The sequence below is a fragment of the Amblyomma maculatum genome, chromosome 3 (genome assembly GCF_055883805.1).
Source record: "Amblyomma maculatum isolate TAMU_Amacu chromosome 3, ASM5588380v1, whole genome shotgun sequence".
In the NCBI taxonomy this organism is placed as follows: Eukaryota; Metazoa; Arthropoda; class Arachnida; order Ixodida; family Ixodidae; genus Amblyomma; species Amblyomma maculatum.
The window spans coordinates 29,868,878-29,880,984 of NC_139346.1; the positions used below are offsets into that span (position 1 = coordinate 29,868,878).

A 12,107-nucleotide genomic window follows, 5' to 3' on the forward strand; every position below is an offset into this window, starting at 1 on the left:
GATCCGTGTTGGAAACACCTTAATTGTGGCATTGTGGTTAAAAGAAAGAAAGCGGACGCTAAGCGCAAGTCCTCGATTTGTTTCTGAACGATTTGCATGCATCATGGTCGTATTTTATGCATGAATAAAGGCGTATATTTTTTATCATAGGTCTAAAGTAGCCGAAGGTTTGCTCGGCAAACGGGTGTTTGTACTACGCACGCTGTGGCCTGCAAGAGCGACAAAACGCGTCAGTTCGTCCAGGTTCGTCCAAGTAAAGCGATTTGACCTGTTTTACTCCCCATCGCAGCTGATAGCGGACGCAGCACCTACGCAAACCTTTGCTTGTTTTCGCTAGCACTTTGTTCATTTTTCAATATAGGCGCCGAGTAAGCACTCCAATTTGTAGTGTGACATATGCGCCAAAGGCCCATCTGTCTTAAAGGTGCCCTTCTGGATAGTCAAAACTTTACTTTCATCCAACTAGCCGCCCCCTTTTTTTTTTTCTATACATAATTGAAACTTGCGAACGCGAATTTGACATCAAGCCTGGCTGGGCTTACCTGCCGAATGACCAATTCACCGCTGCGTACTATTGCTCGATTCGATAAAATCCGAGCGCTTGCTTGAATTCGGCGACACCGATAAAATTCCTGTTGCGCATGAACAAGCTGAGGCAGCGCACGCAAAGTGGTGCTCGTCGTGCATTCAAACCCCTATTTTCCTAACTTCTTAATCGTGGTAACCTTGGTATTCGTATGCACATTTAGGCCTTTACCATCTCTTTTTCAATATTTTGCATGTTTCGCTCACTGTTACGTTTATTCCTATGCATAGCTGTTTTAATATTGCCTACAGTCGTTTGCTTCATCCTTGAATTTAGACGGCTTGTGGGCTATACGACCTCTAAGAATGCTTGATCAGGCACTGATTTCCGCTCTCTTTGGCCTACTGAGGCAAAGGCTGATGCCAATAAGGCTTTTGCCAATGCCCCAGCGTTTCCCAGGGGGAACCACGAGGAGGCGAGAGCGGCGGGGCACAGCTACGACCCCAGGGCTCGACTTCTCCTGCCCTTCCCCCCAAAAGTTTTTTGCTGTGACCTGAGTGGCCACTTCTAGGTGAGTGTCAAGGCAAAAACGTTAAAACACGGGCACGCTGTCATGCAGCAGAAACACTTCACACACTCACTTCACTTTGAACGAACACCACACACATTCCACTCTTGTAACTTTGCACTGTCGGTGCACAACCCGCAGATGTCACAAGCAGGGACCACTCCACAGCGTCTACTTGGAGCCCACATGAGTGGTTTCAGTGTTTACAGGGACCACTTCACAGCATCCACTATTGCGTACACACAAGTAGCTAAGCATAAATGCCAGTTGTCAGTTTTTACATCCATTCTCTTAGTACACAGTATGCACAAGTGTGTGGGCATAAATGCCAGTTGTCAGTTTTGCATCCACTCTCTCAGTATACACAAGTGCCTGGGCAGAAATGCCAGTTATCAGTTTTAACATTCACTGTCTCAATCCACACAAGTGCCTTGGCAGAAATGCCAGTTGTCAGTTTTAACATTCATTCTCCCAGTCCACACAGATGCCTGGCCAGAAGTGCCATTTGTCAGTTTTAGCATTCACTCTTTCAATCCACATGCGTGCCTGGGCAGAAATGCTAGCTGGCAGTTGTTCACTAAGCAAAAACAATGTGCTTAAAAAAGTGATTCCCAAACCTAAAAGCTGGTCCTTTAAGGATGAATGCTGCACACTGTAATAGTTAACGTGTTGAACGTAAATCGTTGAAGAAAATTAAAAAAAAACACTGTTGCAGAAAGGACATGGGCAAACTGTTCACTGGTGTGCAAAAAGGACACGTTTTGTGAACTGATGCCTGACATAAGCACCACGGTTTTTCTCGGTGACACGGCGGGCAATCTCTCGGAGCCGTAATCGAATGTACTTTTTTTGCACCACTCGTGTCAGGGTGATGACATGGTGTGGATCTTCATTGTAGTGTGCACATTCCTCCAGTATGGCTTTGTGTTGCTGCACAAATTCTCTAAACGCTTTTAGTGTGAGTTCAGTCACATTATGCTTTTCAACAGCTGGTGTTTGCTGGAGCATTCTTTCAGCAGCATGCATTGCAGCGTGGACAAAGCGTGATGGCTCAATGAGGCCGCCCTGGTTCTTAATCAATGTTAACAGACTACTTATGCTGTCGGACACAAGGAGAGCAGCACATTCAGCGCAATGAAGGGTGCTGCTAATTGCCTTGACGACGTAGCCACCTATATACTCAACCACTTTGCTTTTGAATTCGCTTAGAGCAAAGTAGTCGTGGTCAAGCAGCAACTGTGGCAGTGTAGATGTTGGCAGTTGAAATCCATAGCAGCTGTCTTCCATGCAGGGCCTGATCTGCTGTCGCTGGCTCCTGGATAAGGAAATGCCTTCCAGCTCTGTGGAGACGTTGCAGTTCCTTGAAGCAACCACAGCTGCATGCACAATTGTGCTTCGGTAGGCATGCCGGAACTGGGCAGGCGACGGATTGTTGTTCCAGCCACCGCGCTGCCTGATGCAGCTGAAATACATCTCCAGGGGATCCTGTGTGAGCCTCCTCGTGCAAATGTACCTGCAAGCAACATGGTGGATGGTATGTGTGAGGAGCGCAGTGGTTTTGTGAATTTATTTATGAGCTCATGTGTCCCTTTTTGAACTCCCAATATTGTTCTGTTGGCTAATCTTTTTCTATCCTTCCAGCTTTCCTCTGTTGGGTACCAATGTGTACCTGTAATTGGTATCTGTCCCCTTCCTCTTTATTGCTTTCTCGGTATTTCTGTATGTGTGGGAGACAAGTTGTGACTGATGTTGGGCTGCTCCAGGGCTGCTTAGGGCTGCTCCCCTAACTTGAGAGCAGATAATATGAAACATTAACAAAAAATCAGTGTGGTTCTCATATCCACACATTGTCTTGTGCAGCACTCTCCTCTAGGGGTTGCCAGGTGATAACAGCGGCCTGTTACCATGAGCATTGTTTTCCAGCACACACTGTTCTGCAACAATGTGCCATTTGAAACAGCTTTCAGTGTGGTGTCCCTACACTCTCCTAGTAGTTTGAAAGTTGCAAGTAATTTGACTTCTACGCATGGGACCGCATATTGTGTAAAGGTGAACCGCCCCCCCCCCCCCCCCCCCCCCGAATCATGATAAAAAAATGTGGCTTTCGGTAAAGTGTATCCATTGTGTGCATAGTCATGACAGTAACTGAACAGTGAAGGCATGGCACGGTATCCTTAAGCTCTTTATTTGGATTGCAGATACTGGTTCATTGCTTGCTTTCTGGATGCATGGTAGAAGGATTATTTTCAGGTGTAGGCAGATTAAAGGGAGCATAAAAAACATTCACTCATAGAGTGACTCAGTGAAGGTGGCAGAGGAACGGGTAGCTTTGCCTACAGCTTTTATGCTCCGCTGCCCACGTTCGTTATGATCATTTGATGCCGCAATTTCAAGTGTTGCTGGGCACGTATGCTGTGCCACATGCCTGCTGCCATGGAGAGGAGGGGTAGTCCAGGGAGCCTCCATATGGACACCATTCTTAGGGTGTTGCAAAGGAAAGACACAGTATCTGTCACACTTCCTGGTGAACACCTGAACCACATTGTAACAGAAAGAAGAAGGGAGTTAAAGGAGGAAGAAAAAGAGCTGCCATAGTAGATGGCTCTGCAATGACATCAGACACCTACAGATCTTTACAACCTGCAGTGACATCACATCATCAGTAACCGCATTCGAACTAGGGAGCCTCCATAGGAACACTATTCTTAAGGTGGTGCCAATTCAAACATGAGTGGCATGAGTGGATGACAGGTTAGAGTGAAGTGGAAATCTTGGCGAGTTGGTACGGAATGATGTGGTCCCAGCGCACGTGAATGGGACAAAAGACAGTGGTTCCACACACATGCAACCTTTGTCTTTTGTCCTATATGTGTGCGCTGTGACCAAATGCACCAGATTTGGTGGGCCAGGCACATTACATAAGCAGTGGTTGTTAAATTTAGCTGGCTGCCGCTATTTTCTACAGCCCTTTGATATTGAAGCTCTTTCTTTTCTTCTTTCAATGCCTCCTTCATTCTTTTATGGCATGGTTCACGTGTCCACCGAGAAGTGTGACATGGACTGCACCTTTCCTTTCTTCTAGACCATTTTTAATTTTTGCTTATAAAAGAAACTGCAACAGTTTACTACAGTGGCTATGTTATTATTCATTACAGCATTAAAGAAATCACTGAAATAAACAATTTGAAACCAGCCGTGTTTCTTATATCAACAATTCAACATCCGGTACAGCTGTGTTGAATCCCTCTAGTTCTTTTTCTGTAGCAACCAGATGTGTAATGAAGTTTAAGATATTGCCGTTATCAATGAAAGTATGAAAATTCTGTGGTAAAATAAATAGTTCTCATTTTTTTGTGTGACATCATTAAGTGCAGAATGGAAGATTTGATCTACTATGGGAAAATTTCTGCCCACTGAGTATGCGCCGAGAAAAATGAGAAGTTGAATTTCTTGCATAAAAGAATGTCAAAAGTACTGGTGAGCACTGCATACATTAGATTGCCACCATTGCAGAGGCTAAGTAAACATTTATTGTGCTGTGCTGATTCTCCTATTATTGAGTTTGCTCTGTCTGTACAGCACTAACAGTATTAGGAATCACATTTAGCACTGTTTATCTCTGCTTGGTGCATGTGATAAAGCAAGAGGCAAGAGATTGCAAGCATAGACATGTGCACCAGGAGCGGCTGCCCCCTAATCCTCTAAGGTGGTTGCCAGATCTGCTCTGTACGTTTATTATCTCGGACCTCTGTCATCATTTGGAGAGTTATTGGCCGTGCAAGTTTTTTGTCGATACTTACAGCAGAGGACCCGTGATGTGTTTCAAGAACTGCTTACTTGCCACCCTTGCCTCTGGAAAGCCAAGGATTCAAGAAACTGTTTCAGGAAGCGTTTCGTTGCATCATTTTTAGTTCTGCATCATTATCATCAGCCGGGCTATACGCACTGCAGGGCGAACTCCTCTTCCATATTCCTCCAATTTACCCGCGGTGTACTACCATCAATGTCATCTATCTTCTGCATCCATGGCAAAAGGTGCTTTGTTTTTTATACATGTTTAAGTGCTTGTTGTATTCCATCACTATAAGATAAATGTCAAGAAGAAGAATCAAGAAGAAATGAGCATGGGCAGGACATGTAGTGCAAAGAGAGGATAACCAATGGTCGCTTAGGGTAACAAACAGGGTACCCAGAGAAGGAAAGCGCAGCAGGGGGCGGCAGAAAGGTAGGTGGACGGATGAGTTTAAGAAGTTAGGAGGCGTCAAGTGGATGCAGCTAGCGCAGGACTGGGTAAATTGGAGGAATATGGGAGAGGCCTTCGCCCTGCAGTGGGTATAGTCAGGCTGATGATGATGAAGATAAATGTTTTGTAACCAGTCTTCATCTTTGCGCTGCATTTTGGTTTCAACACAGTGCGAGGGGCACTGTGTTGAAACTTGGCTCGCCCTAATGCTGAACCCTGCGCACCCCTATGGCTGCATACAATTGGCGGCATGAATTTAGATATATCATTACTTAAGTTATGCAAAAGCCTAAAAATGTTTTTACAACCAAAGCACGGCATCAGGTTTTGTGCCCTTTTACTGGATAGAGGAAGCGTATTTGAAGCAACACCGTCTCCAGCTTGATTTGCAGCTTTGGCATGAAAAATTTTGCTAACTCTTATCTACTCTTATCTAACTTACCACAGCAGTGAAACGCATACCAGTACACTCATTTTGGCTATTACAGCACTCCTGTGTGTTTGGAGGCAAACCTTGCTGCATACTATATTTGCAGTGTGAAAAAGCATGTCGGTGTAACTATAACCTGCCTTGTTTCTTTATGTACTTGTACTCATTTGCTTGCAATTGTACTCATTTGCTTAAATAGAGCTCGAACTGAATACGGGATGGGTTCAAGAAATTAAGTTGAAATTGTTTATTATTTTGTATGAATGAAGGTCACTAATGAAGCATAAACCAACTAGACGAACAATATACTGCATAAAGGATTCTATAAGTGCTATGAAAAAGGTCAGGTTATGGCATTTAACAGTAATCACTTTTTTTTAATGTTTCTTTTTGTGATTTGTCAGCGCATGTGAAGCGTTAACATTGAGTGTTGCCCTATTTCCCACTCCATGGTAAAGACTTTCGTCTCTGCTAAAGGGAAAAGGGCTGGTGTGCTTGTGTCTTAATTTGTCTTTTACCCCTGCCGTCTCAATAGCTGTAGTTGGAATAATCAAGCAATATATACGCGCTGCTTGTTCACTGCCAGAATCACACACACAGTGTTGAGTATCCTAGTGTAGGCTATTTCTTTGTCTTTTCTATTAATTATTACGAGTATCACATCATAACACCAGTGTTAACAATCTAGTTGCTGACAATTATATGAAACACAAAAAATGAGCATGCCAAAATGCACAAAAACTCAATGTGCGCACATGACATTTTGCGTCATGAACTGAGTTAATGTTGTCAGTGAACTGTTTAGGGATATGCAGCATGTGACTGTAGCATAGATGCGCACTCACCTGCATAGTTCAGCATCAAAGAGTGTCTTTGCCAGCTGTGACACACTCTTCAGCGTGAATGCTAGTGCAATCACAGACATGCGCCTGCCATCTTGAGCTACCGGTGTTCCATCTGGTAGCCGAAGGTCCATTAGTTGCTTCCCTGCAACCTCCATCACCTCTCCTTGATACTGGAGTGTTGACGGCCGCAGTGGTGCCTTGAACCCTTTGGCTGTTGGGTTGCAGGAGTTTAAGTGGTCAAATGTCCTGAAAGATAATGCTAAATGGTTAGCTTTCTGCATATTCTTGTACACCAGTGCAAGCTGAATGAATTATTCATGTTCATAAAGCATAATATGATATATGAATTTTTATTTTCATATGCTATGATAGGCATCTCATTTTCTAAGAATTTATGTATAAGCAAGACCTAAGTTCTGCTTAAATATTTTCACATTACTGCCATTAACCTAATACAGGCATATTCTCAATCTCTCAGTGACACAAGGTTTGTGGAGTGCTGTCACCAGAGGTGCATCACCCAGAAACTGGTGCCTTTGTAGATGACGGCACCTGCGGCATCATGTCATAGGCATTCAGTCCTTGTGCAGGCGGCCCAAAAGAGGGTTTTCTGAAGTGAGCATAGTTGAGATATGTCTAGTTTCAGGCACATATCCTTTAATGATACCTGTGCAAATGTAAACTGTGCACATGCATGTATTTTATACATTGTTATATTACAAATATTACCCTTTACAGGCTTATACTATAGGCCCGAGCTCAATAGGATATTGCTTGTACATGTAAATAGGTCATTAAGAGATACCCCAAAGCTAGCCATAGGGGTTTTGAACAACAGAAAGCTATTTACAGGGTATCTGCCAGTTGCCTGGCTGTGTAAGCATTTTTGTCTGAACGTTTCGTCTGCACAATTTGTTAGCCAAAAAACGAGCGCTTACTATAAATAGACAAGGTGGGCTAAAGGCAAGGTGTTCACTATGTTGAGACATCGGAGCTGTAATAGCGCACTGTCATGCCAATAGTGCCTTGCCCACTTTGTGTGATATAACACAAATACAAATGAAGGACTTGTGCAGAGAACAGGCTTCATCTCTGACTGTAACTGGAGTTAGTTGCTGCTTACTACTTCTTAAGGTTGCCATTTAGTGTGAAATCATTACTCCATAAAATTTTGTTGGTCGTTTTCTTATTTTACTGTGGCTTGTTTTCCCTTGAATTGCTATTTTTAGATCCTGATTATTTTCATTTCAGCCGCTTCCTTAATCATCACAATCTGTGGATACAGGCAGAGAAATTTAAACATGTTCAGCATTGCTAGACCTGTCCGAGTTGTGACCCTTGTAGCATTAAGAATTAGCCTTAAGGTAAATAAAACATTGTCTTATTGATTGATGTCTCCTTGTTTAAAGTGGGACAGTTAGAGGTTTTGCATACCTTATGTCCTGAAAATTGTTTTTGCGTTAACCTAATCATATGCCATTGTTTACAGTACCTTACAAAATACATGCAAAGCAACCTATCGTAGGTCTTACCGATCAACCATGGCAATAAACTTGGCTGTTCCACTGCAGTCTTCAAAGTCTGGGAGTTGCAGCCGTGAGGCAAACTCTAGGGCCTTGCTGACAGAGCTGCTGAATACCTGTGCGGCTAGCTTAACTTTCATCACCTATTAAAGGAAGAAAAAAGCAGGATATTAAACTTCTGCTGGCGACCTTACAGAGGTTACCTCACCTGTCGATAGTACTCAATGTGGGCTCTTGAAAGTTTGTTGGCTGCACGTAGCCCTTCCTTATCCTGCAGCTCATGGAAGCGCACAATGTGTTCCCACTGGATAGTCTGTGAAGTAAAGGGGCACAGGATTTTGGGTTAATTGCAAAGCCATCTTAACTGCCTTGGCATTTACAGTTTCTTGAACACTAAACAGCTTGTTTGCCTTTCTTTAGTTTCTGCAGTGTTAAAATGACATCCATGTCGTTTTACTTCTGCAGTATCCTAAGGTAATATTCACCGCAAAGCACAGTTGAAATCTTGACTAATCTTCTACCACCATATAATTTTTCATTACTGAGTTAAGCATATCATGCTGCAGTGGCTCGGGGGTTTCAGTGCTTAATCACTGAGTTGGGCGGCCAGTGACTGACCCCAGTTATTGTGGTCATGTTTTGGTGGAGGTGAAATGCAAGACAGCCTTGTGCTGTGCATTGTTGGTGCATAATAAATAAATCTATCTGGTCGAAATTATCTGGAACTCTGCTACAGTGGCTTCACTTTGGGACATTAAGCACCATAAAGCATGAGTTAAGCGGCAGAGTGAAGGATATCCTTGAACAGGGAGAGTTGAGTAGAAAAACATTGCATGAATGATTTCGTTAAAGGAGCACAGCAGTATAATTGCACTTGCCTTATGCTATTGCTTTCCGCATAGTTATGTTGAAGAGGTTACTTTCACTGCAGACCAGGTTATAAGCTAGATGGGAGCAAATTTTCAAATGTTAGTACATTTGCTGAAGGCCATCTTTTTTTCTGTAAACGTCTTGTCGTGGTAGCTCAGTGGTTAGGGTGCACGACTACCCAATGATGTGAGATTGACTCCTGGTGGTGGTGGCAGCTTTTCGATGGGGGCGAAAAGAAAGGCGCCGGTGTGCGATTACAGTCTGTGCATGTTAAAGAACCCAAATGGTCAATATTTCTGGAGCCCCCTTATTTCATCTTTCATAGCTTCATTTGCTTTGGGATGTTAAACCCTATAAACCAACAAATCATTTTTAAACAAGATGCAATACTACTATCAACTACAACTTTTGGATCCAAATATAATTTTGTTGTCGGCAAAACAGTTGTACCTATCTTCCCTTAGGCCGTTCATTATTATGAAAAGTGATTGCAGTGAGCACAGCCTCTTTAATGGTTTGTTTTATATTATTTTCCATAATGTCACTCAAGATTTAAATTCAAGCAAAAGGAAATTTTTGCTTGACATAAAAGCAAAATGTTCGTCAGCTACATACTTTTACATATTTTAAACGCAGCCACTGTATTTATGCTATTTGCTTCGGTAGCCTAGTCATGCTATATGAACAAAGCTTTGGCACGGGCAAGGGCATTGTCTTTCAGACATACAAGCCTGATGTGAATGTTATTCCTTATAGCTTAGTCATTTACAGTCATTTAAACTTCTTTTCACTTCCCTTAGTCTTCACATTTGTAAGTGCAGCTGTGTTAGTGGCTTTAGCTTGTGTGGGAAACTATGAACAGCAGGCTATTTAATATATTTTATAGAGGCAGTGCATAAGCTGTTTTAACACAACACCATTAAAGGTCCCATTCTGCAGCAAATATTTCTAGCATTGCTGCTGCCAGCATTGCGAGCTGAAAAGTCATGGCCACAACTATGCGAGTTCGTAGGTGAAACAATGGGCCACCGATAGGGTTATGTGACATCACAAGACCACATGTTGGGAGGAGATGAAAATCTAACCCACCGCCCTTGGATTCCCAATCAAATGTGCTGTCCTTAGGCCACACAGGCACATCATATGGCTTTGTTGAATTGGTGCTTTATATTTTTGTCCCTTGGTCACCCGTACAGTATGGTAACTTACAACTATATGCTAATGAGTGTATGTGATATTATAGAGGCATAAATTACAGAATTAGTGATTGAGCGAGTAACAAAATGTGTGCATCCACAAGAGCAGCTGCAGACAAGAGTCATTAATGCTGTCGCAGCATACTCTTAAAGACGTAGCTTAAGTGCCCTTCAAATTTCTCTTTTTGTTGACAGCTGAATACACTTATCAGTTCTCATTGCTAAAATATAGTATTTCTTACCCCATAGAAGCTGCTGACTAGGACACCTTTGTCGCCAAGGAGATTCCTGAGCAGCTTTATGCCATGGCAGGCATCAAATAGCATGAAGATTTTTTGATGCTGATTTTCTGGGTGGGGAAAGAAGGTCTTCAGGTCTTTGTATGAATGCTCGTGAACCTGGCATCCAAGCAGCTTTGCCATTGACACATTCGCGCTGAGGCAGTCACATACGACGGCCACTACTGTCAGTCCACACTCAGTTATGCAGTGGATGGCATCAAGGAGCAAGTTCTTGAGCACTTCCCCGGAGAGGCCAGCATTGAGAAAATAACCAAATGGCATCTTCCACGGTGCTGCTATGCCAACGACCATGAACACTAGTGCCTCTGTTGCTAGTGGTGCATCATTGACATCTTCATTTTCTGGCAAGTGCCCCAGGTCTACATAACCGATGAGACGGCCACTGGAAGCATCAAGCTCACATGCCTTCCTTATGCTCATCCCGTCAAGTAGTATAGAGCACAGTCGCTCCCGTGGTGAATCTTGCCCATGTTTGACCTTTAGATCATTGAGTACTTCAGCAGTGAAGCCTGGCCAGCCACTTACAACTTGTAGCCATTTCCTGATCGCCTGTGCACTAGGCATAGGAAACAGCCTGCCCAAGTATTCATAAGCCCGTGGCGAATAGTAGTAAAGTGTGGAAGAAAATTTTTTCATCTCGTCATTATACCTCCTGCGACAGGAATGCTCAGCAGCTGCATTTTCTCCCCATCCTTTTAGAATTTCTTGTGGGAGGTTCTGAAACTCTTCAAGCTTTTTTTCAGCTTCTTGGGAAATCAAATTTTTCACCTTCATCTCCTCAATGACATTCAGTAATGTTCCACTTTTTTTCTCATATCTTGTTGTTTTTTCGTGCAGCACTTTCAATTTCTTTCGGGCAGACGTAAGACCTTATTCCAGCAGCTTCACCCTGTCCTCGGTTATTTCGCGGCTGTATGTGTGGTCATGTTTTACTGCTGAGTTTTGGCGACTGGTTGATGGCTGTTGAACTGTTGGCAGGGAGATTGCAGCACATGGTATGTCTCCTGAGCCTGGTGGTGGTGTTGGTTGTTCCTGTGAAGCCGTGTCAGCACATCCACTGTGCTGTGGTACTTCCTGGGAGCAAAAGGCGTCCATGTTAAACTTACTTGTCTGCAATTGCCATACGTCTTTAAAATCTGTGGTGTAGGACCATTGCCACTTGTAATAAATCAGGCCAAGAGGTTGTCTCAAGTTGTAGTGTCACATTATCCCACACAACTTTATAGGTACCTGCTGAATGTGCTCAATGTTTTTAAATATTAATGGTAATATTAATGGTACCATCCTCCATGGCAACTACAGTAAGTTGCATCACTTCCTGATTAGTGCTGTGCCTGTACTGCATCATCTTGGCAAAGAAGATAAATTTCATTTGGCCTCTACAAGCTATTCTTTTTTAAGATACGTGCTTGTTAATTGTTGAAACCCCCCAAAAGTACATGCATGTGTGCATAACTACCTGTGTGCATCCAGTGTTGTGTTGAAATTGCGATGGCACTGCTCCTTCATGAAGCACACATTGTTGACGCCCTGCTCTAAAATCGCTTGCTAAGAAATGAGCCGAGCAAAGTGTTTGGTATCTGCTGGGCCTGAAGTCTGGTTGC

At 43.3% G+C, this 12,107-nt stretch overlaps 1 long non-coding RNA gene across 1 annotated transcript; it reads left to right on the forward strand.

Annotated features, from left to right (window-relative positions):
• The first annotated feature begins 804 nt into the window (after positions 1 to 804).
• Positions 805 to 7,987, forward strand: LOC146194431 (uncharacterized). The gene is made up of 3 exons (XR_014705880.1): positions 805 to 1,097; positions 2,386 to 2,628; positions 7,864 to 7,987. It is a non-coding gene; the product is annotated as an uncharacterized LOC146194431 (long non-coding RNA).
• Positions 7,988 to 12,107: the final 4,120 nt, after the last annotated feature.